We start from the raw sequence: 26698 nt of genomic DNA on the forward strand, positions 1-26698 counted from the left end.
ACCTGACATCTAATATCAGATAAACTTGACTTTGCATTATAGCGCAGAGGGGTCAATGTGAAAACTTACACATTGTGAGGGAATCAAAGAAAAGCAAAGGTAGGGGGATTTGGCGGAGTCAGTTTGCATCAATGATAAAAGAGATGGGAGCAGCAATGGTAAGCAAAGAGGTTACAGTAGCATTGACAAGTGTTAATTAGACAACTTCAGCTTCCATGTGATTAACCTAATAAGTGAAGTCAAAAAGAGAGGGCAAGAGAATCACTGACAGGACATTTTGTATTTTTTTCTGTGGTTTGATTTTGGCTGATTTCACATGGAAGCTTTTATTTGTTTTAGGTTGTTTACCAGGTTCATTTCCACACAATAGCATCCTCCATGCCTATTCAAATTGTGATCACAGCATTTTATAAATTTAAAATTCTGCTTTAAAAACATTGACAAAAAATCTTTCCTGGCATGGAGTTTCTGGCAAAATATTTTTAAGTGTTTGAATAAAAGAAAATGCTCTCTGCACCGTTCCTCTAAATTTTCACAGTGAATTGCCTTTCTGTCCTTGTGACAAAATAGATTTTTAAAAAAAGTTCAGGGCAATTTTCTAACACCATTACTACTTTATGACAAGTGTGAAGGTTTTGCTGCTGTCTCGATTAGCTTTTGAAAAGTTCCTTAAGTACTCTGTCCTTTTCCTCCAAGCAATAGAAGTCAAATTAGACTTTTCTGTGACAGCAATGGGACACCTAGTACCTTCCAGTAATTAGCATTTCCAAAGGATCCAAGTACTAGGTTATTCTTGAGCTGCACTATGCATACACCACAAAAATAAAAAGCAGGTGCAGAATCGTGATGACAGCATTATAATAATTGGGGTGGGGTGAGTTTGATGCCATCTTCATCTGATGTGAAAAGGAAACCACAGCTGGGTTCAGACAGGCAGCAAAAACCATCCCAATGACAAAAATCACCTCCACATGCGCACATCTGCCTGCTGTCCCGGTCCCGCCCTCACCCTGTTCTTACCAGCAATAGGGCTGATCCAAAAAGGTACCACTTACAAAGTGGTACCTAATCACTGGGGCACCTCCAAGGCACCTCCCTGGCCATCTGGAAAACTGGGAAGCACCAGGGAAGTGCCTGGGGAGCAGCAGACAGGTTCATGAGCACTCTGGATGCTCCCCCAGGGTGCCTGCAACCCATCCCTGTTCTGTGGGCCATCCAGATGTTCTGGGGTACTCCTCTTTCCACCGGCTCACTTCCGGGTCAGCACACTTTTGCCCTGAGTCAGCGGTTTGAACTCAACCCATAACTAACAAGGATGAATACCAGGTTACCATGTGGAACCTTGTTGAAAGTGTGAAAGCAGAAATAGTTACACTCCCAACATGACTACTTCAAGGGGGAAAATCCCCCAAATCCTTATGACAAATCAGCCATATTTAGCTTTATTCATTGGGAAATCTCCTAGCACCTGTCATTTGAGGAAAGTCAAAATTTGCTCAATCGCCTGGAAACTGACAGGCTCATAAGTTATCTTTTCTTTTATTGAGTAAACTCAATTGACAAACTGCAGTGTTTCCAAGCAAAAAGGGCTTATAAATTTGTTAGTTTTTGTTGAGTGGATATCAGCTCAAAAAGTTAGTCTCAGGCTGATTCCGCATTTGGCGTTTGCCTCCTTTTCGCTTCGAGGTTCTTCCATGCGGGTATGATTTCCTGATTCTGCACTAGAGGATTTATCCTGGACTCAATTCCCAATCTGCTCCATGTGTTCTGATTCCACATTACTGCTGCTCCCGGAATTTCCCCCACAATCATAGCAATTTCCCCCTCCCTCATATGTTTCCCTTTTTTTTTTTTAACACGCATGCGGTTTCGCGTTACAACGCAATCATCTTTGTTTGCATTACAACGTAATGCCAGAGGCATAATACTGGCAAAGTCACGTATTTTCCATTCACCCTGCCATTGGCAGGTTATCTAAGCCCCGGGAAATCTGAGTCGGCGATCTACCATTTTTATCCACACACGCTGAATGTTAAGCACATAGTTTTCCATTAAAAGCTATAACAAATTACAAACAGATGCATGAAGGTGGGGGGAGATTTATGCAGAGGGCTTAAGGGAGAAAGTTTCCCCAACCTATCAAAAATATAAACATAATCAAATTCCCGATTCCATTTAAGGCCATATGGGGGTGGGGGGGATCGATAAAGGTGGCAATCACGCATCTTTAAAGTAGTTCATGTAACATCGCTATTTATTTAGTTGTGTTGTAACAATCTTATTTGAAAAAATATATAATAGTCAGGAGTGGTTTTAATCGGAGGGGGAAAGAAAAGTAATCATAATGCAATGACACATTATCAAAATCACGTGGAATACCATAAAGAATGGGGGCAGGTGGAAGCAAGGGATGTATTCAGTAAAAGAAAATCACATTACATCATTATATATTTTTCACGTTGAAACGCGAAACGTGATTTGTTTTAAAAAAATTACTTTATTTCAGGAAAATCTTGGATAATTTTCAAAGGGAATAAAATTAAGGAAGTACGATGAAATAACTGGGTGGAATCATGGGCGTGGAGTTATGTGGGTGTGTTCTACTGATGTGAGAAGTTTGACAGCGCATTAGCTTGAGTTTTGCACATAAATTTCAAGCCCCAAAACCGCATCAAAAATAAACTTTTGGCATTTTGCCAATCTCCTAAATGTGGGACGACACCACTTTGGAGGTGGGTCAAACTGCCGCCCCGGGTCAAGATATGCGGAAACCAACATCTGCCTCAGGGGAAACACAGCGCCGGAGCTGGAGCAAAGGCTAATGCGGAATCAGCCTCAGATAAGCAAACGTGCTGAATAACACTATGACATCAAATAAACTACAAAGACTCAATATAATGGCACTGGAGCTAAAGCAGAAATAACAACAGCCTATTGAGAACTGTACAATTTGTCCTCATAGCTTGCTTCTGTCACCTCAAGCGCTGTCCAGTAAAACAGGAGTAAATTGCTCTTGTATACTCATTTTATTGACATAGAGTTCCTACCTTTAAACTCCTATAGATCTTCTCAGATGACAGCAGATTGGTCAGTTCAAAAAAAAAAACCCATAGATCAAAGAAAAATAATGTAGCTCAGGGGGCATTTTGTAGAAAAAGAGGTGCCAGAGCTCATTAGTACAACTCATTTACATATGCCACACACTCCTGACATCACAAGAAGGTGTATTAAATTATATCAGCTCAGTATCCACCTTAAAATGCTTCTTGAATTATAACTGTCATAATAAAACCTTACTCCCACCAACATTTTTATTACTTTCTCCTATGAGGGCGCAGTAATATGATTATGTCCATCTGTCTGCTTTATGTTTTGATTATTTTACCATTTTTTGTGGAGAACATGAAATGTTTTTTACTTTAAATACGTTGGGTAATATTTTTGAAAACATTATGTATTATATTGTATACATATATTTATATATAGCCATTTATTTATGTGGCACATTTTTATTGTACCCTTTATCCAAGGAACTCAGCATACCATGCACTGTTCTCCCACACTTAGTTTTATCCTCACAACAACCCTGTGAGGCACATTAGGGTGAGAGAGAAAAAAACCAGCCCAAGATCTCCTAGGATGTTTTGCAGAACACTAGAGATTTGAACTTGGGTCTTTCAAATCTTAGTCCAACATTACGACTCTCATCAACAACCCAAGAACAATGTTACAAATTATTTATTTCCTTTGATTTTTGACTGAGTATTTGATATTTTGTCTGGTGATGTTGGTTTGTCACAATTTGGTGGTGTGTTCTCTTAATTCTTCCATGGACATTGTTTTGTCTGCATTATTCTGCACCCACTAGTTTAGTTCAAATATCCCACCAAACCATGGTTAAGAGAGCTTAACTATAATTGGATGTAATATCTGAACTGACAAGTGATGGTTTGTGGTCAAACAGCCCAGTAAATTAAAATCAGAAGCTATGATTGGAAATAAGTTTGCAAATTATTATAACCCAAAATGGTCATATCTGAATTTAAAAGTATCTGAATTTATGAGTAAAGAGAAGCTAAGACCGTTTTCGCACACAACTTACCTCGCAGTCACAATCCTGTTCCCTCCACAGCGTCTGGTCGGATTTCCCACTATCTGTGCCGAAGTTGCAGGAAGTGCTACAGCTTTTGCATAGCAAACGTAAATCGCTAAAACCCAGTTTACATTTGCTACACAAAAGCCGTGGCACTTTCTGTAACTCCGGCGCAGATGGTGGGAAATCTGACAGACGCTGCAGAGGGAACAGGATTGTGACTGCGAGGCAAGCTGTGTGTGAAAACGGTATAAGAGAATCCCCCTTACCAACTCTATGCCCCTATCAGCTGGAAATTGGCATTTGAACCATCCTGTTCAGCAGCTGTTTTCCTAAATTAAGCAAATCTGAGTATGAGTTTGAAACACAATATGTTGCTGCTGAATAGGCTTGCTGGAAAATTCTTGACATCCCTAATAATACATATAATCATAATCACATAAAAAGGCCTTTGTGGCTTTGGATAATCATATCTGAAGGATCCCCCAAACAGATTCACTCTTCTGAGCAAAGCCTTCTGAAGGTGCACCCTGCCAACGGGTAAAATTGATAGCTTCCCATACTTGTGCAGTATTGGTTGTTGCGCTCTCTTTGTGGAATAATCTGCTTGAGGAGGTCAGGAAATCTCTCACACTCCTGGTATTCCACAGTCTGTGTAAAATAGAATTGTTCAGGAAGGCATTTTTTATCAATGCAATGGGATTGTAGTCTATTGTTTATTGTATGGATTATCTTGTTCTTACTGCATTGTTTTCAACTTCTGTAATTCTACTTTTGCATTGTTTATAACATACCATATCTAATTTTTTTGTATTGTTCCTAATTTGTATTCTTCCTAATTTGGGAACTATAAATACAGTGAACCCCAATTAGATGAGGGAGGGGAGTTACAGACATACATGGGTTGACTACAGTTAAAATCATGTTTGACTACAATTTACTACAATTTAGAAACATGTCTGAGAAATCATATTAGACCCCAAGTCCTGGTCCACAACCTCTTAGCTGCTGGTCCACATAGAGCCTCCACCTGCCCAGCTTGGCTCGCACCTGCTGCACCTCCCTCTGACCAGGCTTCACACAGTCAGAGGCCACTTGTCCCACCCCCTAGGAGTCCTTTTGTGTGTGTGCACAGTGTGGGTCAGCTGCACTGCTGGCAGCAAGTGAGAAACAGAGCAGCACTTGTTGCTGTGCCTGTTATTGCCGCTCATTGGCTGCTTTTTCCTCCTCTATCTCCATCTGATCCCACTGGAGTCAAATCCTGCTGCTGCCCCTGGCCCTATTTGATGGTACACGGATGGGTAAGCACTAAGCAGCACCAGCAACATGACATCACGGGCTCAGAAAGGGTGCCACATTCAGGGCTGGTGCATGGGAGTAGGCCGCCACCTTGGGCACCACTTGGCCTAGGGGCACCATGAGGTAACCCCTCTCCCCTCACCTGCCATTGTCTGCCTCCTTGCACCCCCAGCCATCTGCCTCCTTGCACCCGAAGATGCTCCCCACGATTGCTCAGCCTGGCCCACTCCTGCTTCAAAGGGAGACAGCTGGCTTCCTTTGAAGCAAGGAAAGACTGGGCTGAACGCTGGCATGTAGCCTCCCCATGCCCACCTCCCCATGCGAGGAGGCTACTGGGCCTGGCTGTGTTATGGAGTGGGTTGGTTGGTCGAGAGGAAGGAAGTTGTGCAGGGAGGTTGCCTTGGAGCCAGGGGAGGAGAGGGTTCAGGGCAGATCTGGCTAGAAAAGTTGAGAGCTCAGTGGGTGAGGCCCTGAGCTCACTCTAGTGGAAGTGGTGGCTACTGCAGGCCTACCTCGCTTGGACCTGCAAGGAAGGGAGGAGGCGCTAGAAAAGTAACCATGCACATGTGGGGCAAATGGCACAAAGGCTGGCTGCAAAGTCTAAGGGGGAGAAGGAGGGCTCCTGCCTTTAAGTGGTGCCCATGCATGTTGGTTGCCTTCCAGCTTCTGGCTCCACTGGAGGATAATGGCCAAGTGGCGGGAAATGGTGATGCTGGCACCCTGCATCTGGAATAGGAAGACTCTGCACCCCCTACAAACCCTGGATGCACCAACAAGCAGGAGGAGGCAGGGTTGGACCTCTACAACTGTGAGAGGGGAGGAGAGCTGCTGTCTGGCCAACTGACTGTGTGGTGCAGGCTCTCCAGCTTAGGAGGAGGCTGGCTGGCTAGGGAGTCTTGTTGCCTGTCCCAAGCCGCCACCCATGAGAGCTTTCTCTAGGTGCCTGCCTGTCTGCCTCATTTTGCAAACTTTGTTCTGTGAGTGTTTGGAAGAAAGGAGCTGGGAAAGAAGAGCTGAGCTTGGGGGTGGATTGTGTTGTGTTTTTTGGGGGAGGGGAAGTTCCAGGAATGAGGCAAAGAATGTTCCATGTGTGTGTATGGCAAGCATTTGTCTCCTTTCTCTCTTGGAGTTGTGTTTTTGTTCCAAGTGGGGTCCAGGATTACCCTGGTATGATCCCTGCTGTTTCCTCCTCTCCCCCACCACTCCTTCCCAAAGCTGTTTTTTTTTTAATTATTCATGATCCTCCTCTCCCATCCTCTTGCTACAAGGGTTGATCGAGCCATCACCACCACCCCTCCCTGTCATTGGAAAAATTGTCTTCCACAAAACTGGTCCCTGGTGACAAAAAGGTTTGGTACCACTGTATTAGTCCATGAAACAGTACTCTCTCACTTTGAGAGATGATCTGATTTATCACTGATTGCTCTTGCAACATCTTTGTGTCTTTGATCATTCTTTATTATTGGAGGTGAACCTTTAATTATTTATCCCTACTATCTTCAGGGCAGTTGGTCTGCCTGTCCTTGGGGGAGGAGAACAAGGTCTCTGTCTCTACAGTTACATAGCCCCAGATTAGCTGCCAAGGAAAACATTCCTGATTGAAAGAATTCTCCCAAGCCCATTAGGGTTGCCAGTACTGCTTTGGAGAACTTGGGGTCAGTGGCTAGGGAGGGTGGACACTAGGGAGGATGCAACTTCCAGGTTACCAGGTTACCCCATTAGGCCTCACAGTAAGCAGGAGAGTAGAAGAATTCAGTGCTTCTCTTCTCAGTCCCCTTGCTGGCATCCTGCAGGAGTACTAAAGGTGCAATCACACAAGAGATTTGGCCTGATTTAGTCATGCCTCCCATCCAGATTTAATGTACACATTCACACATGCACATCTGCTCCTTGAGTCCTGCCCATACCTACCTCATCTTAGGATGGGCTGGAACCTGATTAAATAGTTCAGTAGCAAACTTCTAAAATCATAGCATAATAGAATCATAGAGTTGGAAGGAACCTCTAGGGTCATCTAGTCCAACCCCCTGCACAATGCAGGAAACTCACAAACACTTCCCCCTAAATTCACAGGATCTTCATTGCTGTCAGATGGCCATCTAGCCTCTGTTTAAAAACCTCCAAGGAAGGAGAGCCCACCACCTCCCGAGGAAGCCTGTTCCACTGAGGAATCGCTCTAACGATCAGGAAGTTCTTCCTAATATTGTGCCGGAAACTCTTTTGATTTAATTTCAACCCATTGGTTCTGGTCCTACCTTCCGGGGCCACAGAAAACAATTCCACACCATCGTCTATAGGACAGCCATTCAAGTACTTGAAGATGGTGATCATATCACTTCTCATCCGCCTCTTCTCCAGGCTAAACATCCTCAGCTCCTTCAACCTTTCCTCATAGGACTTGGTCTCCAGACCCCTCACCATCTTTGTCACCCTCCTCTGGATCCGTTCCAGCTTGTCTATATCCTTTTTAAAATGTGGTGCCTAAAACTGAACACAATACTCCAGGTGAGGTCTTACCAGAGCAGAGTAAAGCGATACCATCACATCACGTGATCTGGACATTATACTTCTGTTGATAAAGGCCAAAATTGCATTTGCCTTTTTAGCCACACTGTTGACTCATGTTCAGCGTATGATCCACTAAGACCCCTAGATCCTTTTCGCACATAGTACTACTAAGACAAGTCTCCCCCATCCTATAACCATGCATTGGATTTTTCCTACCTAAATGCAGAACTTTACATTTATCCCTGTTAAAATTCATTTTATTGATTTTAGCCCAGTTTTCCAGCCTGTCAAGGTCATCCTGTATCCTGTTTCTGTCTTCTGCGTTTACAACCCCTCCCAATTTAGTATCATCTGCAAATTTAATAAGCATTCCCTCTATTCCTTCATCCAAATCATTTATAAAGATGTTGAACAAAACAAGTCCCAGGACGGATCCTTGAGGCATTTCACTTGTCACTTCTCTCCAAAAGAATGAGGAACCATTCACAAGCACTCTTTGGGTGCGATCTGTCAACCAGTTACAGATCCACCTAGTGGTAACAGGATCCAAACCACATTTTACCAACTTGTCAACAAGGATAGTAATGTGGAACTTTATCAAAAGCCTTATTGAAATCAAGATAAACAATGTCTACAGCATTCCCCTGATCCAGCAAGGTAGTCACTTTCTCAAAAAAAGAGATCAGGTTAGTCTGGCATGACTTGTTCTTGAAAAAGCCATGCTGGCTCTTAGTAATCACATCCATTCTTTCTAAATGTTCCAGGACCGACTGTTTGATGATTTGTTCTAAAACTTTTCCAGGTGTAGACATTATTATTATTATTATTATTATTATTATTATTATTATTATTATTATTATTATTATTACTTTACTCAAGCTGATAGTTACCCGGATCCTCTTTTTTCCCCTTCTTGAAGATGGGGACAACATTCACCTGCCTCCAATCTTCCGGCACCTCTCCTGTTCTCCAAGAATTCTGAAAAATAATAGCCAGAGGCTCAGAAATTACATCCGCAAGCTCTTTTAGAACCCTTGGATGCAATTCATCTGGCCCTGAGGACTTTGTTTCATTTAAAGAAACTAGGTGTTTATATACCACCCCTATGCATGGTGTTTATGTATGTGCGGTGTATTTCCTGAATGGCCAGGTGCATGCTGCATCTATCCTGCACCCGCATGAGCAGTCTGAATGTTCTTCTTGTACATGTGTGGCCTGTGCCTCTCCCAACAGCAGGGCAGGGGATGTGTGTATCCTGCCACACAGATCTAAGAGAACCAGCTTTTTCAGAATTAGGCTACTGCTGTGCCAAATCTCTTGTGTGATCCCACCCTAAGAAGCTGCAGAACCAGGCCAGAGCAGCTAGGGTTGCCAGGTCCAGCTCAGAAAATATCTGGGGACATTGGGAGTGGAGCCAGGAGACTCCCATTCCCTGTATAAATAAATAAGTAGTTCCCCTGAATACAGTTTTCATTTCTTCATCCTCTTTCTTTGTCTACCCACCAACCAGCTTGCTGCTGGTGGGGAGTTGTCTGCAAAATTGGGGGATTCCCCTCTGGGACCTGTGAATGGCAAGTCCTAAGAACAGACCTGACCTAGAGCTCTAGAAACAGCTTAGTTAAGTACTCTTATTTTTTATTCCAATAGCCAAATTACCTAGCCTACAATTACCATTAATAAAGAGGCCTTTAGCAAAATGGAACAGAATGTTTGTTGCTTGCTGCACTACAAACAACTGAGAGAGCCAGTTTGGTATAGTGGTTAAGTGTGTGTACTCTTATCTGGAAGAACCGGGTTTGATTCCCCACTCCTCCACTTGCGCCTGCTGGAATTACCTTGGGTCAGCCATAGCTCTGGCAGAGGTTGTCCTTGAAAGGGCAGCTGCTTCAAGAGCCTTCCCAGTCCCACCTACCTCACAGGGTGGGACTGGTAAGATAAAGGAGATTGTGAGCCTCTCTGAGACGCTGAGATTCAGAGTGGAGGGTGGGATAAATATCCAATATCTTCTTCTTCTACTACTTCTACATGAAAGTACTCCTACCTACCTCATCAAGAGCCAGTTTGGTGTAATGGTTAAGTGTGCAGACTTTTATCTGGGAGAACTGGGTTTGATTCCCCACTCATCTACTTACACCTGCTGATGTGACCTTGGGTCAGCCACAAGTTCTCTCAAGGCTGTTCTGCTCAAGAACAGTTCTGGGAGACTCTCTCAGCCCTACCTACCTCACAGGGTGCCTGTTGTGGGGAGGGGAAGGGAAAGGAGATTGTTAACTGTTGTTCTTTGGCTAATGAAGGATGGAGTATAAATCCAATCTTCTCCCCCTCCTCCTCCTCTTCTTCATTCTGCTTTTTAACATTGGTTTTAACTACACAAAACTGACATCACTTCTGGGTGATCCTCTAGGAATTTCCTCAGATCTGTGTGATAAAGACACCACAGAGACATAGTTTTTGGTCAAATATATGTTTGCTAAGTCTTCTTTTCCTTCTGTGCTGCTTCCTTAGCTCACTGCCCTTGGAAATAGAAAGTTAAGGATAATATGGACTCAGAAACTGAAAGCAGAATGGTGTTATAAGTGTTACAACACCACCAAAAATAGCATTCAGATGTTGCTTATACAGTTTTACTAAAAAATTGGAGATAATTTCATTCAGTTTAGTTAACCCGTCCAAGATTAACAGATACAACACATTTCGGGGAGGGACGGTGGCTCAGTGGTAGAGCATCTGCTTGGTAAGCAGAAGGTCCCAGGTTCAATCCCCGGCATCTCCAACTAAAAGGGTCCAGGCAAATAGGTGTGAAAAATCTTAGCTTGAGACCCTGGAGAACCACTGCCAGTCTGAGTAGACAATGCTGACTTTGATGGACTGAGGGTCTGATTCAGTATAAGGCAGCTTCATATGTTCATATGTTCTCTTAGATTCTGGTTAGTTGCATTCTGAATACCTCTCTTTATTAGGATGTGTTAATGTTTCCTTTTAAGTAAGTCCCATCTAGTTTAAAAAGTCATAGTTAGCTGAAGGTAACAGTAGCTACAATCAAGGTAGCTATCAAACAATTCTAGTTTTTGTTTTTGTAATGTCAGTAATCTTGATGCAAGCCTCCCTGAACCCTATGTGCAGGGAAGGGCAGCCTAGAAGTCTAAAGAATAAATAAATAAATTTATTACTTTTTTTTGTAAATTCTACATTTCCTTTTATTTTATTGTAGCATAGTGTGATATTGTTTAATACGATCTATTTACCTATATAAAGGTAAAGGTAGTCCCCTGTGCAAGCACCAGTTGTTTCTGACTCTGGGGTGATGTTGCTTTCACAACGTTTTCACTGCAAACTTTTTTCGGGGTGGTTTGCCATTGCCTTCCCCAGTCATCTACACTTTCTTCCCAGCAAGCTGGGTACTAATTTTACCGACCTCGGAAGGATGGAAGGCTGAGTCGACCTGAGCCGGCTACCTGAAACCAGCTTCCGCTGGGATCGAACTCAGGTCGTGAGCAGAGAATTCAGACTGCTTTACCAATCTGTGCCATGGGACTATATTTACCTATATAAAATTGGTTAAAAACTATGGTGATTTTTAAAGGCTGTGAGGCTCATCCTGAGCACACCATTGTGAGTACAGAAGTTTCATTTATGCAATTAGAACTACAGAAATGTAATGACACAGTCAAGGTGACTCCTTCACCTCCACGGCCCAACCTCTTATTAATGGATGTTGCCTATTTTTCCAGGCAATCTCCCGTGAACAAGCTGCACTTTTACTAAGCCTAACCATGATAATGACAATTGCTTCTATTAATAATTTGCATTAATTCCATTTGCACTTCAGGTGCAGAAAGAGCTTGAGGGATAGATGGAAAGGCACAAATAAAGTATTCACTTTGCTTGCTTGACTCTATATTTGCTGGAGCTTTCTCAAATGTAGTATCTCTAATGAAGTATATAGATATATAAAACTCCAGGTTAAACCTCACTTTAGATGTGAACGGAGGCAATACTGTCTTAAGGCTTGGTCTTAACATATAAAGTAGGAGTCTACTGATCTGTCTTTACAAGTAAAGCTCACTGAGGACATTTCTGAATGGGTTACTTCCCAGAATTCAATGCTTTTGGGGAAGTTATTTTTCCTGCTTCCCCACAGGATCATGGTGATTCATGCACCTGGTGTGCGGGGGGTGGGGGTGGGATGTGTCCCTGCCTTTTCACTGATCTTCCTCAAACCTGCTTTGCAGCAAATATTTGGATAGATTGCAGCAACACATGGATTAAGTGAAAAAGCTGGCTAAATTTTGAACTATATTATTATTAAGAACAAAAGTGTAGCCATGGTGGATCAAACCAGTGGTTCATTTAACTTAACATCAAGTTTCTGAACAAAGCCGGAGTCAAGTATCACCTTGAAGACCAGCCAAGTTTTATTCAGAACGTAAGCTTTCCTCGTCTGATGAAGTGTGCATAGAGAGCACATAAAAGCTTACGTTCTGAATAAAACTTGGTTGGTCTTCAAGGTGCAACTTGACTTCTGCTTTGTTCAAGTGCTTCAGACCAATATGGCTGCCCACTTGGATCTATCAAGTTTCCAGCAGCTGCTGGTCAGCTGTAACAAGACTACTGAAACAATTTCACAACCAATGGTCCCTCTAAGCTGAGTTAGTGTGAGCTAGTTCACAATTTTTTAGCTTCCAGCTCACACATTATTGTCTCAGCTCACTAAAAATGGCCCTAGAGCAAACTAATTTATGCAGTAACTCACAACTTTAAAGCCAGTAGCTCACAACTTTAATGCCAGTATCTCACAAAGGGGGATTTTTGCTCAAAAGACTCCACAGCTTAGAGGGAACATTGTTCACAACACTCTCACTCTGAATCTTGATGACCCATTTAATTCTCAAGGCAAGGCCTATGATAGACCTATCCTCCATAAACCTATCCAACCTCTTTAAGCCATCTAAGCTATCAGGCATTGGCATATCTTGTGTACCATAAGTCAACAACATATTGTGTGAAGTAGTCCTTTTTGTTTGTCTTGACTCTATTGCCAATCAGTTTCATGCAGTGATGCCTGAGTTCAAGTATCATGGGAGAGGAAGAAGAGTTCCTTCCTATCCACCTTTCTCAACTATGTACTTAACTTTGTCATGTCATTCATACCATCTTGTTTTGTAAACTGAAAATCCCCAGCAGCTTTAGCCTTGACTCATAGGGTCAATCATATGACCATTTTTCAAGAGTCAAAGCTTCCTTCAGCACATACTGCATTGGTATACTTTTTGTTACTGTAATGTGTATTAAAATTGTCTTTGAAGTATGAACAGTAAACACCTTTTTATGTTACACGCCTCTCCTTTCCTTTTATTTTGCAATCATATCATGTTGTATTAGCATATAAGTATTTTGCTTTGGTGTATAGGTTTGATAGGTTGTTCACAGATGTTCATCCTTGAAATGGCAACTTATGGTGTTAACACTTCCAACATATTTATGGTGCCATAAAACCTCCCTCCAAACTAATATGCTCTTTAAGATTAGAATAAGTCTCAGTTCTCCATTTCTTCTCCCCTTTTTCCAGCTTTATTTTTTTTTCTGTTTTCTATCTTTTTATCATATATGCTTTTCAGGCAGTTCTAGGCTAACTAAGGTCAGAAAATAGGGAGTTGTAATTACACAGAACTGACTTCTTTTGATCTGTTAATGTCAAATATGTTGACCATATCATTCAGGAGTTGAAATGCTTCTCCTCCCTTTGACTCATCTTTTTTTCAGTTGGTTTGGCTAGATTAGGGTGACTGGAAAGTTTGTTCTACTGTCTGTGCTATTTCCAGTCCTACCTTTTTAAGTATTGGAAAGCCCTTTTACATATTTGTACTCTTTGGTTTCTCAGGGCTTCAGCTGGATCCTACCAACATTTTGGCTGGCCAAAGAAGAAACAGAGGGTGCTTTGTGAATTTTCTCTCGGCTTGGCTTCGCGAACGAAGATTTAAGAAGGGTGCAATAGTCCACGTTTGCTGCAGGCTCGCTGGTGGCTGACAAGACCAATGTGGGACAGGCAGGTCCGGCCACAGCGGCTGCAGGGAAAAATTTGTGAATTAAAAAGGCTATGTCAGTAGTCATAGGTCCCTCATGAATAAATACCATGCATGACAGTGGCAACAGAAAGGCAAGGAACTGGGGAAGACAGAGATTAAAAGCCAGCAGGGTCTGACCTGCTATTATTTGACAAGTGGTGTTGCTGGACTATAGCCTCTGCTGACATTTCCTTTTTTCAGAATGTCACAGGCAACTGTTCGTATTATTATAGTAGCAGAAATAATTCTAATGGTACATTTTATTAATGTTATATTCATTTACATTAATTTTTCATTTGAACCTTGTGATAATGTTCAGATGTCAAGATGAATTTCATTAGCATTTATTCCAGTGATTATTTATTTACCCAAAGTGGGTGACTATAATATAAAGCGTAACGGATAAAAATAAGCAGACATTTAATACTTTAAAACTATATTTTAAAATCACCCTAGAACAGTTAGTATGCAGGCTAGAATAAACAAGGCTGAAAGTAGTTGTGAGGATAAGGTTTCTTTAACAGATGTGTGGGAAGGAACAACCAAACAGAGACTAAGGGAGGGGTGTAGTTATCAGGTGGATGAGCTTCACGAGACCAAGCAGAAAGGTTCTTTACTAATGGAGTCATTTAGTTAATAACATATTGTTAATTATAGAATAAAGATTCCTGCATAATTTACCAGTCAGAGAATACCATAAAAGTGCTGGCCACATTTGGAGCCAGGGTGTTGCCCAAATGCTGGCAGTCAGAGTGTTCCCTAAATTGTAACTTGCACATAGAAGCTGAGTGAATAGTTTCATGATTCGGATCAGCCACTTGATAAAATTTAGTTTAGCCCATTCTTGTGGGGTTTTTTTTTTTTTGAGTGGGGGGGTGGAATCTGGATTGTTAGGCTTCACCCATTTTCAATCAGACCCTCTCTTAATAAACATTGGGGTGGGGCATAAAAATCATTAGACATGAGATGCTTTTAGTGTAAACATTTGTAAATATTTCTACTATAGCTTTGCTATGAAAATGTGTCATTTTCTAAAGACCTGTGTCAACAAATGTTGCCCCTTCAAAATAATATGGTCAATGTCTCTGTCAATCTCTTTTCTGCCAGTAACCTTGCATGCAGAAACGTCTTTTGGGAGAAACAGGCATGGCAAACATGGTTATTCTTGAGTAAGAAGCCTGAAATTGCTATGTTACCAATATGACCTGCAGGTAGGTGACCAGACTTTTGTATCCCTTGGGGATGTTGCTGTCCTCATGACTGATTACAAAGGGAAACCATTGCTTTCCTGGCATAGTAAAGTCACATTTGATCTTGTCATTCTTTCTGAATCTAGTACTCAGCACAGAGTTCTGGTGGTGACCCTAATGAAAAAAAAGTCAACAATTTAACTTATGGATCACATTCCTGAAGCAGCTTCCTTGCTTCCTAAGTGGATGTCTCAATACAAAACTGTTTAAATTGCTCACTATGAAGCTGTGGCTCAAGTAGATGGTGGATATATTTGTGCTAGGGATCTGACTGAATTTTTCAGCCATTTTGGCTATTTGATTATATATGGCCTGATAATAGACTTGGTTAAAAATAGTGGATAAACAGCATAGAAAAGATGCATTATAGAAATGTCATAAAATAGTGTAATTTGAATGGACAATAAGCATGACATTTGTCTTTATCCATCAATAACTGGGTGGTAGTCAATGAAGAAGAAAAACAAATGATCCTGAAATCCAACATAATGTTGCAAGTCTGTTTCCCATAACAAGCCTGTAACCAAGACTACCAGAACATGTGTTAAATTAGATTTCATGTGTTGGTATTATATATATATATATAAAGACTTACCAGTTGATGGTGCTTAGCACTATGAAAATCCTCTCCCAGATTCCCCCAGTAACACAGTAAATCAGGGGTGGCCAATGGTAGCTCTCCAGATGTTTTTTGCCTACAACTCCCATGGCTGATGCCCGGGGCTGATGGGAGTTGTAGGCAAAAAACATCTGGAGAGCTACCATTGGCCACCCCTGCGGTAAATGAATGACTTGAGTAGTTAATTTGATTAATTTTCCCAAAGCCAAAAGTCCAGTGACCCAGTTCTTTTCATCATCTCATATTATCATGTGGGGTCATCTGATGAGAGGGGTCTTCCATTATAACCAGCAGTTTGGACAAACTTTAGATATGCTGCCCCCTAAACAAGTTCTATCTCAATATTAAGAGGTAATTTTCCAGAGTTTATAGTTATTTGTGCTTAGATGTTTCTCATGGAATGCAAACCAATCACACCAGTTTCAGCAAAAGCCATTCTGGATGTTATTGGCCAAGGCACTCAATGCAAATTCAGGATTATTGGATGCTTGGAATCTAACTGTAATATAGGATACAAAGTTATTACCACATGATTCATTTACTCCAATTTCTAGCATGGGATTTAATGCAAAATGCAATATATCTCTTTGTATTACAGGGATTTTCAGTTTATAAAAGAAGATGGTATGCATTTTTCTTCACAACGGGCCTAACTTCTAGTATTTGTTTCAAGCAGCTAATTAATTGTTTCAAGCAGCTAATCCATCATAATGAAGTACTACAGAATGAATCAGCCATTGGAAATGATCAATTTTGTACCAATACGTATTTGGGGTCTTTAAAGGTTCTTTTAATGTGTGAAGTTTGTATCATTCCCTCCCCCCGTGTCTTTTTAAGTACAAGCTTGCTAATTTCTTTTACAGCTGTTCTATAACCACTTTTTCAGCTGTTTTACAGCTGTTTAACTTCTCAGTGGCAAACTCTTCAAAGGCAAAAGATGACTGATTTGACACCACTCCACCTACTACTGTTCTTTTGCCACTGTTATTCAGACTGCTTAGTCATCTCAGAAGTTAGGATATTAGTATAAGGCTCTAAGAATGTGGCTTTCAGTTCCCTTTGGAAAAAAGAGAAAACACTGGAATCTTCTGGTGTTCTGTAAAATGGGGGATAGGCATTTTTTCCAGCACTCGTCTTGGAAAGAATGAGAACACAATACATGCTGGATAACTGGGACATGAGGTGTCCTATTTCCTCTCCTGAAACTGGACCAGATCTAGGCCCAGGAAAGAACTTTTAATCTCAGGATGATCAGGTCAAACCAGAGACTGTCCTTGGTCAGGTTTCTCTGATCAGGAAGCTCAGAGCCACCTGAGACCACTAAATCCCCTTCCATACCTAGAGCTCTTGGATTCCGAGGCTTCTGTCAAAGGACCGACCCCTGAAGGCTCAGATCTGGATGTTACTGCCTGTATGTCAGAGCCCAGAGCATCCAGCCCCCTACTTCATAATGTGATATATCAGACCACCAGTTCCCCAGGTTCTTCTCTGATCCAGCAGGAGCAGCAGAGACAGCAAGCCCATGAGGAGGCAGCAGTGACAAAGCACCAGGCTTGTGGCGGATTTTCCAGTTACTGAGTCAGATACCTGCTTAAACTCATATAATGGTTTAAATGTTCAGTCTCAATCAAGATGTGGCCATATGAAGCCAAGGTAAGGTGATGTTTTCCCTCTTTGAACCAGCAAGACTCTTTGTTTACAACCAGCTTGGTGTAGTGGTTAGGAGCACAGACTCTAATCTGGGAAAACTGGTTTTGATTCCCTACTCCTCCACATGCAGCTGCTGGGTGACCTTGGGAGGAGGAGGAGATTGGATTTAAATTTCCCCCTTCACTCAGAGTTTTGGAGCAGTTTACAAACTCCTTCCCTTTATCTCCCCACAACAGACACCCTGTGAGGTAGATGAGACTGAGAGAGCTCTCAGAGAACTGCTCTGGAGAGAATAGCTTTGAGAGAGTTATGACTGATCCAAGGTTCAAACAGCTCACATGGCCAATATACTACTGTACTAGCTGTAATCCTGGACCAAGCTCTGCTTCAGAACTCTTTGGATAACCAGACCCTTTTCCCGGTTACCCTTGCTCCTGAAGAAACTAAAGACTGCTTCAAGCCCTTGCAGTCAAAGACTGAACATTAGACCTCATTTCCACCCAACCATGATTTGGCACCCATATAAGAGAAAATCTACTCCTGCAATCAGGCTTTTACTCTGTTACTCTCCCATCCACTCCTAGATTTGACTATGTAGAGTTCTGGTCTTCTTAAGGGCAAATTGGAATGGGGGAAGGGGGTTCCCCACAAAATTCACTTAATGGGTTCCCTTTTTTCATCTGCTTTATACTGACATCCTCATTGGTTGGGGGGCAGAAATAGGCCTGGTCCCAGGACTGTTAAGTCCGTAACTAAGTTGGCAGGAATTTTCAATAATATGAGATAGGCAAAAGAATGTGGCGAACACCTTGAAGCATATATTGGTAGAGGAAATTTACCCAAGCTATATGTTTATAAGCCAGGGGAACATGGGGAGGGGACTCCCTTGGTGCTGGGCAATGCTCAAGTGATCTCTTGCTGTTGTATGGCATGAAGAGATATAGTTGGTAGGGCTCTGCAGAATTTAATGCAGGTGATGAATACAAGGCATAGCATCTTTATGCTACTGTGTTTGGACCCAAATTGGGCTTTTCTTATCCAAGCAGCCTTTAGTGCAGGGGTGTTAAACATGTGGCCTTGGGGTCAGATTAAACCCCCGGAAGGCTCCTATCAGACCCCTAAGCAACTGGCTGTCGTCTGCTTCCTTCTCCCTCTCTCTTGCTTCCTTCTGCATAACAACTTACTTTGCAGGGCTTGCTCAATTGCACAGGAGCTCTATTTTCTCCATTGGCTGAGGCTCCTCCCTTGGGGAGGAAGGGAGGAGGCAGAGCTTGCTTTGCCAGGCTCTCTCAATCACACAGCTGAACTAGTGAGCCAGGCCTCTCTTCCTTCTATTGGCTGAGGCTCCACCCATCCTGGTCCCCTGGGGAAGGAAGGAAAGAGCCAAAGCTTCCTTTGTCCAGTTCCCTGGATCCCATAAGAGAAATACAAAGAAAGCACTTTTAAGACCAGTGAGTGCTAATGTTTTAAGCATGTTTTATTTTTAAAAAAATGCTAATTGTTTTTGTCTGTGTCCTTTATAAAGTTTATATTTCTGCTACCTAATCTTAAATTGGTACACATATGGCCCGGCCCAACAACATCTCAATTATGTCAGATCTGGCCCTCATGTGTTTGACACCTCTGCTTTAGTGGGTTGATTTTAGGTGATTAGGATGACATATCATGATAGAAATAATATGGAGTTAATATTTTGCTGCAGGTCAGTTTTTAATAAATCTAGTTTAACCCAAACATTTGTATCATGTCTTCATTCTGGGGTCTGTGGATAAATATAAACAGAAGACAACTGACTACAATCTGCCTCTTTTCAAACTAAAACTTATCATCACATTCTTATCAGTTGGAGCCATCTTCTCCAAATTCTGATAGTTAACAAAATTATTCACATATTATGTTTGAACAATTAATCCCTTTGAGGAAACTTCTGAGTCATCAGTATAACCAAGGAAGAACTGCTAGCAACTATATAGGCAGGAAAGTTATTTTTAACCCCAAATACCTAAACAGCAGGCATTAATATTGATACCAGTTCTTATTGACATTCATTAATGCGGTGAACCTTTGTGACCCACAACATTCAAATTGAGCTAAAAATTTGGACACATATGTAGATCCATGATGCAAAGAGTAAACCTGAGCTATTACTAGGGATGGGCATGAATCAGAAAAATGCAGTTTGGTTCGGCTCATAGTGTGACCATTTCACTAACTATGCACTGTCACGAACTTTTAACCTCCAAATGAACTGGTTCAGTTCCTGAGGTTCATGATGCAATAGAATGCCCCCTCCAGCATGCTAGAGACACAAAGCTTACAGATTTCTGGCTAACTCACCTCTACTTGCACTCCAAGTTTGGTGACAATTACATTTTACAGAGTCCAAGTTATGGCCCAACAAAGAAGGTGCCCCCAGTAAAGTGCTTTCTGGAGAAATGACAGGTGCAGGTTCATAAGTGTATAGAACAGACCCTGTGCAAGTTAGAGACATCAACCTCACAGGGGACATCCCCCTGATGCACCTCTACATGCCCTCCAAGTTATGTACAGATTGGATTTAGAAATTCTGAGTTATGACCAGTGTTCCCTCTAAACTGAGTTAGTGTGAGCTAGCTCACAGATTTTTAGCCTCCAGCTCATGCATTTTTGTCTTAGTTCAAGAAGGATAACCCCAGAGCATACTAATTTATGCAGTAGCTCACAACTTAAATGCCAGTAGCTGACAAAGTAGAATTTTTGCTCACAAGACTCTGCAGCTTAGAGGGAATATTGGATATGACTACCTAAAGAAGATGCCCCCAAGAAAGTACTTCTGGGGAAAATTTCAGGCACATGTTCAAAAGTACAAGCTACACACACCGAACACACAGGAACCTTATGGATGCTTCCACCCACACCCCATTGCTTTGAAGTTTGGTAAACATTTTGTTTGAGTGGAGACAGTCTGTTTGGAAATATATCTGTGCATGAAATTTCATGGAAAGTTTATGACAATTGACCTGTCACGAACTTCAGCAAACCATAAACTGACCAAGATTTGTCACAAACTTTAGTTCATGAACTAGTTTGTGCCCATCCCTAGCTATTTCCTATCTTCCAAGATTTAACATAATTTCTGTTAAGATTATAACTATTTTGCAAAACACTCAGGAATCTAATCTGAATGATGGAATTTAGGAAAGGAAAGGTCCCCTGTGCAAGCAGTAGTCATTTCCAACTCTGAGGTGACATTGCTTTCACAACATTTTCACGGCAGACTTTTTTACAGGGTGGTTTGCCATTTCCTTCCCCAGTCTTTTTACACTTTCTCCCCAGCAAGCTGGGTACTCATTTTACCAACCTCGGAAGGATGGAAGGCTGAGTCAACCTTGGACCGGCTACCTGAATCCAGCTTCCACCGGAATCAAACTCAGGTCGTGAGCAGAGAGTTCAGACCACAGAACAGCAGTACTGCTGCTTTACCACTCTAGGAGGGCAACAGAGGTTTGTAAGAACAAGACTGATTATTACAAACCAATGGTTTAAAGATATTCTCATCATAGTGAAGAACAGTGTTTTTATTTTGATAATCGTATGAGATCAAAAGACTACATCAAGAAAAAATATCAATTGAAGGGAATTGAAAACAAATCAGCCAGTATCATAATGCCCCTGTATAAATTGATAGTGCAGTCTCATTTGGAATACTTTGTACAATTCTGGTCACCGCACCTCAAAAAGGATATTATAGCATTGGAAAAAGTGCAGAAAAGGGCAACTAGAATGATTAAAGGTTTGGAACACTTTCCCTATGAAGAATGGTTAAAACGTTTGGGGCTCTTTAGCTTGGAGAAATTATAGAGGTTTACAAGATTATGCATGGGATGGAGAAAGTAGAGAAAGAAGTACTTTTCTCCCTTTCTCACAATACAAGAACTATATTTGGCCACTGTGTGACTCAGAGTGTTGAACTGGATGGACCATTGGCCTGATCCAACATGGCTTCTCTTATGTTCTTATGAATAAAAGTATATGGTAGTGTATATATCTGCTGACAAGTCAATCTTAGTGCTATAGTAAAAAAAAGTTACTGTGTGTAATTATTGCAATAGAAAATGAATGCTGAAGTGGATTGAAGACAAAATTATTACAGTCAAATGTTGATTGTTGCTCAGCTCTACTTGATATAGATCTTGGCACAAATCAAACCTTAATTATTGACAGGCAGGGTCTAGTACTTGCAAATGTTAAAATCCATGGAGTAACAACCTTCAGAGTCTTCACTGATGTTTTCATTTGTTCTGTTATCCATGAATGCACAAAGTTCAGTAGCTCTGATGCAGCCTTTGATAGATACAACAATGTAGTGATTAAGACAGAATAGGCACATTGAAGAACCAGAGTCAAAAAAGTGGTGGAGAGCAGGACCATCCTATTACCTGCAAAATGGCAAAACGTTTTAGCATTTTTGAATCACAAATGTAGCACCAAAGTTCCAAACTATGTACGTTATTCTGGCTTGCAGGTTCTGTGATGAGGAGCATCTTGAGTCCAGGTAGGGTTGCCAATCCCCAGATGGGGGCAGGAGATCCCTCAGGTTGGAGGCCCTCCCCTCGCTTCAGGGGGGAGGGGAGGTAAATGTCTTCTGGGAACTCTATTATTTCCTATGGAGATTTATTCCCATAGAAAATCATGGAGAATTGATCCACGGGTTCTGGGGGGAGCTGTTTTTTGGTGTAGAGGCACCAAATTTTCAGTATATCATCTAGTGCCTCTCCCTAAAATACCCCCCAAGTTTCAAAAAGATTGGACCAGGGAGTCCAATTCTATGAGCCCCAAAAGAAGGTACCCTATCCTTCATTATTTCCTATGAAAGGAAGGAATTGAAAAGGTGTGCCGTCCCTTTAAATGTGATGGCCAGAACTCCCTTTGGAGTTCAATTATGCATGTCACAGCCTTGATCTTGGCTCCACCCCTAATGTCTCCTGGCTCCACCCCCAAAGTCTCCAGATATCTCTTGAATTGGACTTGGCAACCCTAAGTCCAGGTAAGACCATAGCAGGTGTTATGCTAAAAACTGAACAACTATCCACCACTGTTACAAAAGCAATAATTATACCAGGTGTCCCCAAATGTTTTTAGCCTGTAAGCAGTGGCACCTTTGAGATTTTGACACAGGTTGCTGGCCACAGTTACAGAGCGGCTACTGCAGGAGGAAAAGCCAACCACAAAATGGCTTTGGCAGATGGCAAAGCAAAACCCACAGAGGAAGTCCAAGTGTTGTAGAGAAAGGGATAATCTCTCTCTCTGTGTCTCTCTTATCTATCATATATCTATCTAATCAATCAGCCTGAAATCACAACTGAACTCCAGACACAGATATATCTCTTCCCCTGGAGAAAATAATTGCTTTGGACTAGGCCTGGCTGCTTGGCTGCTTTCTTCTGTTTAGCAGAAACTAAAAATATGAAATGCTCTGAGCGTAGGAAAACATGAAATGGCTGGACATTACAAGCTTCTCCCCACCCCACAGGTCCACTCAGATTGGCAATGGCTCTCCAGTGTAATATTTCCTATTTGGCTGTGGGTTCCCAGGTTAGAGTACTTACTAGACACCAGTTCTCAGGTCCATTCAAGCAGAGACAAGCTAGCTCAAAGCATCAACCCTTCATTTGCAAAGAGACAACTCCAGTGAGCAACAGCTTCATCTGGCTATAGCAATGCTGGAAAGTGAAACTGAGCTCCACTCCATTGAAACCATTGCAGCACAAACAAAGTTGCAAGGAAATCACTGAGCTTGTTATCTGACATGGTCATTATGCAGCCAAGAAAAACACATTAGAACTGGCAGTTTACTTTTTAATCTCTTAATCTCTTTATTTATTTATTTATTTATTTATCTATCTATTTATTTATATTTGCCTGTAATCCTATTTCTCACTGATATTCAAAGCAGATCATACAGTGTAAATTGCTATAATCAACGTGAAAAGATATCTAATAGCCAATGCACTGGGACTAGTCTTACAGAAAATGAGCATTTGTTATAATGTGCAGATATAATCAGCACCGGCACTGGGAAGCCTGCTCAAGGCCAGCGCCCCAAGCCAGGCAGCACATGCGCATATACCATTGCTCCACCCCTCACATCTATGATTGGAAGCACAGATGTGAGGGGTGGAGCGATGGGGAATGAACAGCTTGCATGCACGCTGAGTCTGGAAGCCCCAGGATGTGCTCACTATTTCTCTTGTCTTGGAGGCAAAGGCAAAAGGGCCAACACCAGTGCCCTCCCCCAAGGGCTGTGTTCCAGGCAGCTGCCTCAGGCTGCCTAATGAATGTGCCGGCCCTGCATTACATCAGTAGAAAACAATGCAGAGACAATGGCAAGCAGATAATACATCCCAAACCCAATAGTATAGTCTGCATATCATTCCCCTTTATAAAGTACCTTCCTGAACCATTCTATTGTTAGCATAATTCCTTTCAAAACTGACATTTTAAATAATTGTTGTTACTTTTCTTTATTCCTTTCTAATGCCTTTCAAAAATTGCAGGTGTAGCTTGATCCTGGTTTTCAAGGATAAAAACAATCATTCTGTAATTTTTTTGCATTTACAGAAATCTTAACCAGATGTTGTTAAAATTTATAACTGTTTACAATTTTAAAACAAAAATCTGTGGGATTACCAACACCTGAAGAAAAAAAAGTCCTGCCCCCTTAATTACTTATCAGATAATGTTATCTACATCTATGCCATGAAAACCTTCACTTGCCCTTTTCCACACATTAAATTTTCTATTTATTTTTCTTTCAGCTGTTGCAAATCCTATTAATTTCAGTGTTTTACAGTAACTGTTAATCAATGCGCTATCAGCATTAGTATGACAGTAAAAAGTTTTATATCCTACAGCATAAAATTGTAGTTTTAAGTGGCATCTGAGAAGATCAGGCTTAGATTAGACAGCAACAACTTGTTCACCATCAGTAAGCATCAGAAATACATGAACTCTTCCCCCTGAGAAATTCCTCTGATCATCTTGAAATTCCTGCAGGTCCTTTGAACCTAAACAGGGTCTTATGAATTCACTTCATTTTTTTTACTATTACTTGTAGTTAATACAATTAACCCCTCTCTTCAGTCAAGCCTCTGATTTCATATGCTGAAGGAAAAGAGGTTGCATAATCTATTCATATGGCATGCATTAAGTTTTAAAGGGAGATAGAATGAGTAAGAAGATTATGGTTTTCTTTCCCCCAATCTCCATGTTAATAATAATGATAGAAAATCAAATCTCCCATTTTGTGTGTAATTTACAAAAGCCAGTTCCAATCATTTTCACTCTCTCTAGAACAGGAATGGCACTGCTGTGAGATGCTGTTCTTGCCATTTAGTCAAACTCAGTTCAAAGAAACATCAATCTTATACAACCAAGGCTTTCTAAGAATGAAATCTGCTCAGCAAATTAAATGATTGATAGCTCAAAGAGCCAGGCAACACATCCACATGTTCCCAGGCTGCTTTGTATAGCAGGAGAACAAAAAAGAAATGAAATCTTCCAGAGTTCCAGTACAGAGATTAAAAATCCCAGCTGCTAGAACTGAAAAATGAGGGCGATCACAATAATTTGCTCCATGTTTCAAGCATGTTACATAAAAACAACAGAAATCCATTAGTATTGCTGAATCATAAGCTGCAAAGTATCTCAAGTAACTGTGATTGATTTGCAAAGCTATCATCTCACCTTTGTTTTGTATTTGTCCATTTTTCCTTTTCAGGAAATGTCTCTGAAAATTGTTTGACTTTAGGTCTTATGCATAATCTTTTGTTGTGTCTTGATTATCTGGTAAATGATAAATATTATCTGCCTTAATCAATTTTAAAAGAGAAATAAAATGCGCTATGTAACGTACTCGAAGCGGAGACGAGAGTAGGGCAACATTGTTTATTAGGAGCACGTTGCAAGAGTCCTAACACGCGGGCCGGGTCCCACTTATATACAATCCCCGGTACAGCCTACAGGGTTGGTCAGGCCAATCCTGACCCGTTGAACTTCCCGCCACAGCTGTTGATAGGCGGGGAGATTCGCGCCCTGCGCTGGGGCTTCTGGGACGGCCCAGTTGCCCCTGCGCCCGGTCGCATATTATTTACTGATACACTACACCCCTCCCCCCCTGGTTAATGAACATAGTCTTGCAGATATGCGGGAGGTCGGCGCTCTCTGGTGGACCGTCTGGGGAGGTCCTGTGGGGGAGGCGCCGCCACCGCATCTGATGCTGCGGGGGACCCTGGTGTGGACGGTGGCGGACGGATTGGTTCTTCGGCACCTTCGGGCTCTGGCGGTTCCGGTGCTACCTAGGCCGGCGTTAGGGGTGATGGGGCCGCGTCCTCCGGTCGGTCCCCGCTGGGCTCTTCTCCGGCTCTTGCCTCTTCTGTGTCCGCCAGTTCCTCTGGTAGCGTGCGGCGCCTCAATTGGTCTATGTGCCGCCGTAGTACCTGGCCCCCCTCAGTTGATATGTCGTAGTGGCGGGACCCGGTGACTCGTAGCACTCGGCCCGCCACCCAATTGGGCCCCCTTGCGTAGTTCCGGGCGTAAACCGGGTCGCCCGCGAAGAAACCCCTGACTGCGTCCCGGACCTCGGGGCTCTCGCGGGTGTCTGACGCCCGGTCAGGGTGTAGTCTGTCCAGCCGGGTTATGAGCTTTCGCCCCATGAGGAGCTCGGCCGGGCTAACCCCTGTGACCGGGTTGGGGGTGATCCTATTGTCGAATAGGAATGCCGCTAATTGGTGGTCCCAGTCTCCCTGTACAATACGGCCCAGGGCTTCCTTGGTGGTGCGGACCATCCGCTCTGCCTGACCATTGGTGGCTGGGTGGAAGGGGGCCGACCTTATGTGCCTAATAAGGTATCGCTGGAGGAACGCCTAGAAGTCTGCGGACGTGAAAGCGGTCCCATTGTCCGAGACTATGGTGTCCGGGATACCGTGTGTGCTTAAGACCCTGCGTAATGCTCGGATTGCGGCTGCGGACGTGGTGGACCCTACGGGGATGACCTCAAGCCATTTGGTGTAGGCGTCCACAATTATCATGAAGATCTGCCCCTGGAATGGCCCCGCGAAGTCGAGGTGGAGTCTCGACCATGGTTTCCTGGTGGACTCCCACCTAGTGGCGGGGGCGCTGGGAGGCTCGGGCCACGACTCCTGGCACGTCTGGCACCTGCGGACCCAACTCTCTA

This window comes from Heteronotia binoei, chromosome 4 (assembly GCF_032191835.1).
Source record: "Heteronotia binoei isolate CCM8104 ecotype False Entrance Well chromosome 4, APGP_CSIRO_Hbin_v1, whole genome shotgun sequence".
NCBI lineage: Eukaryota > Metazoa > Chordata > Lepidosauria > Squamata > Gekkonidae > Heteronotia > Heteronotia binoei.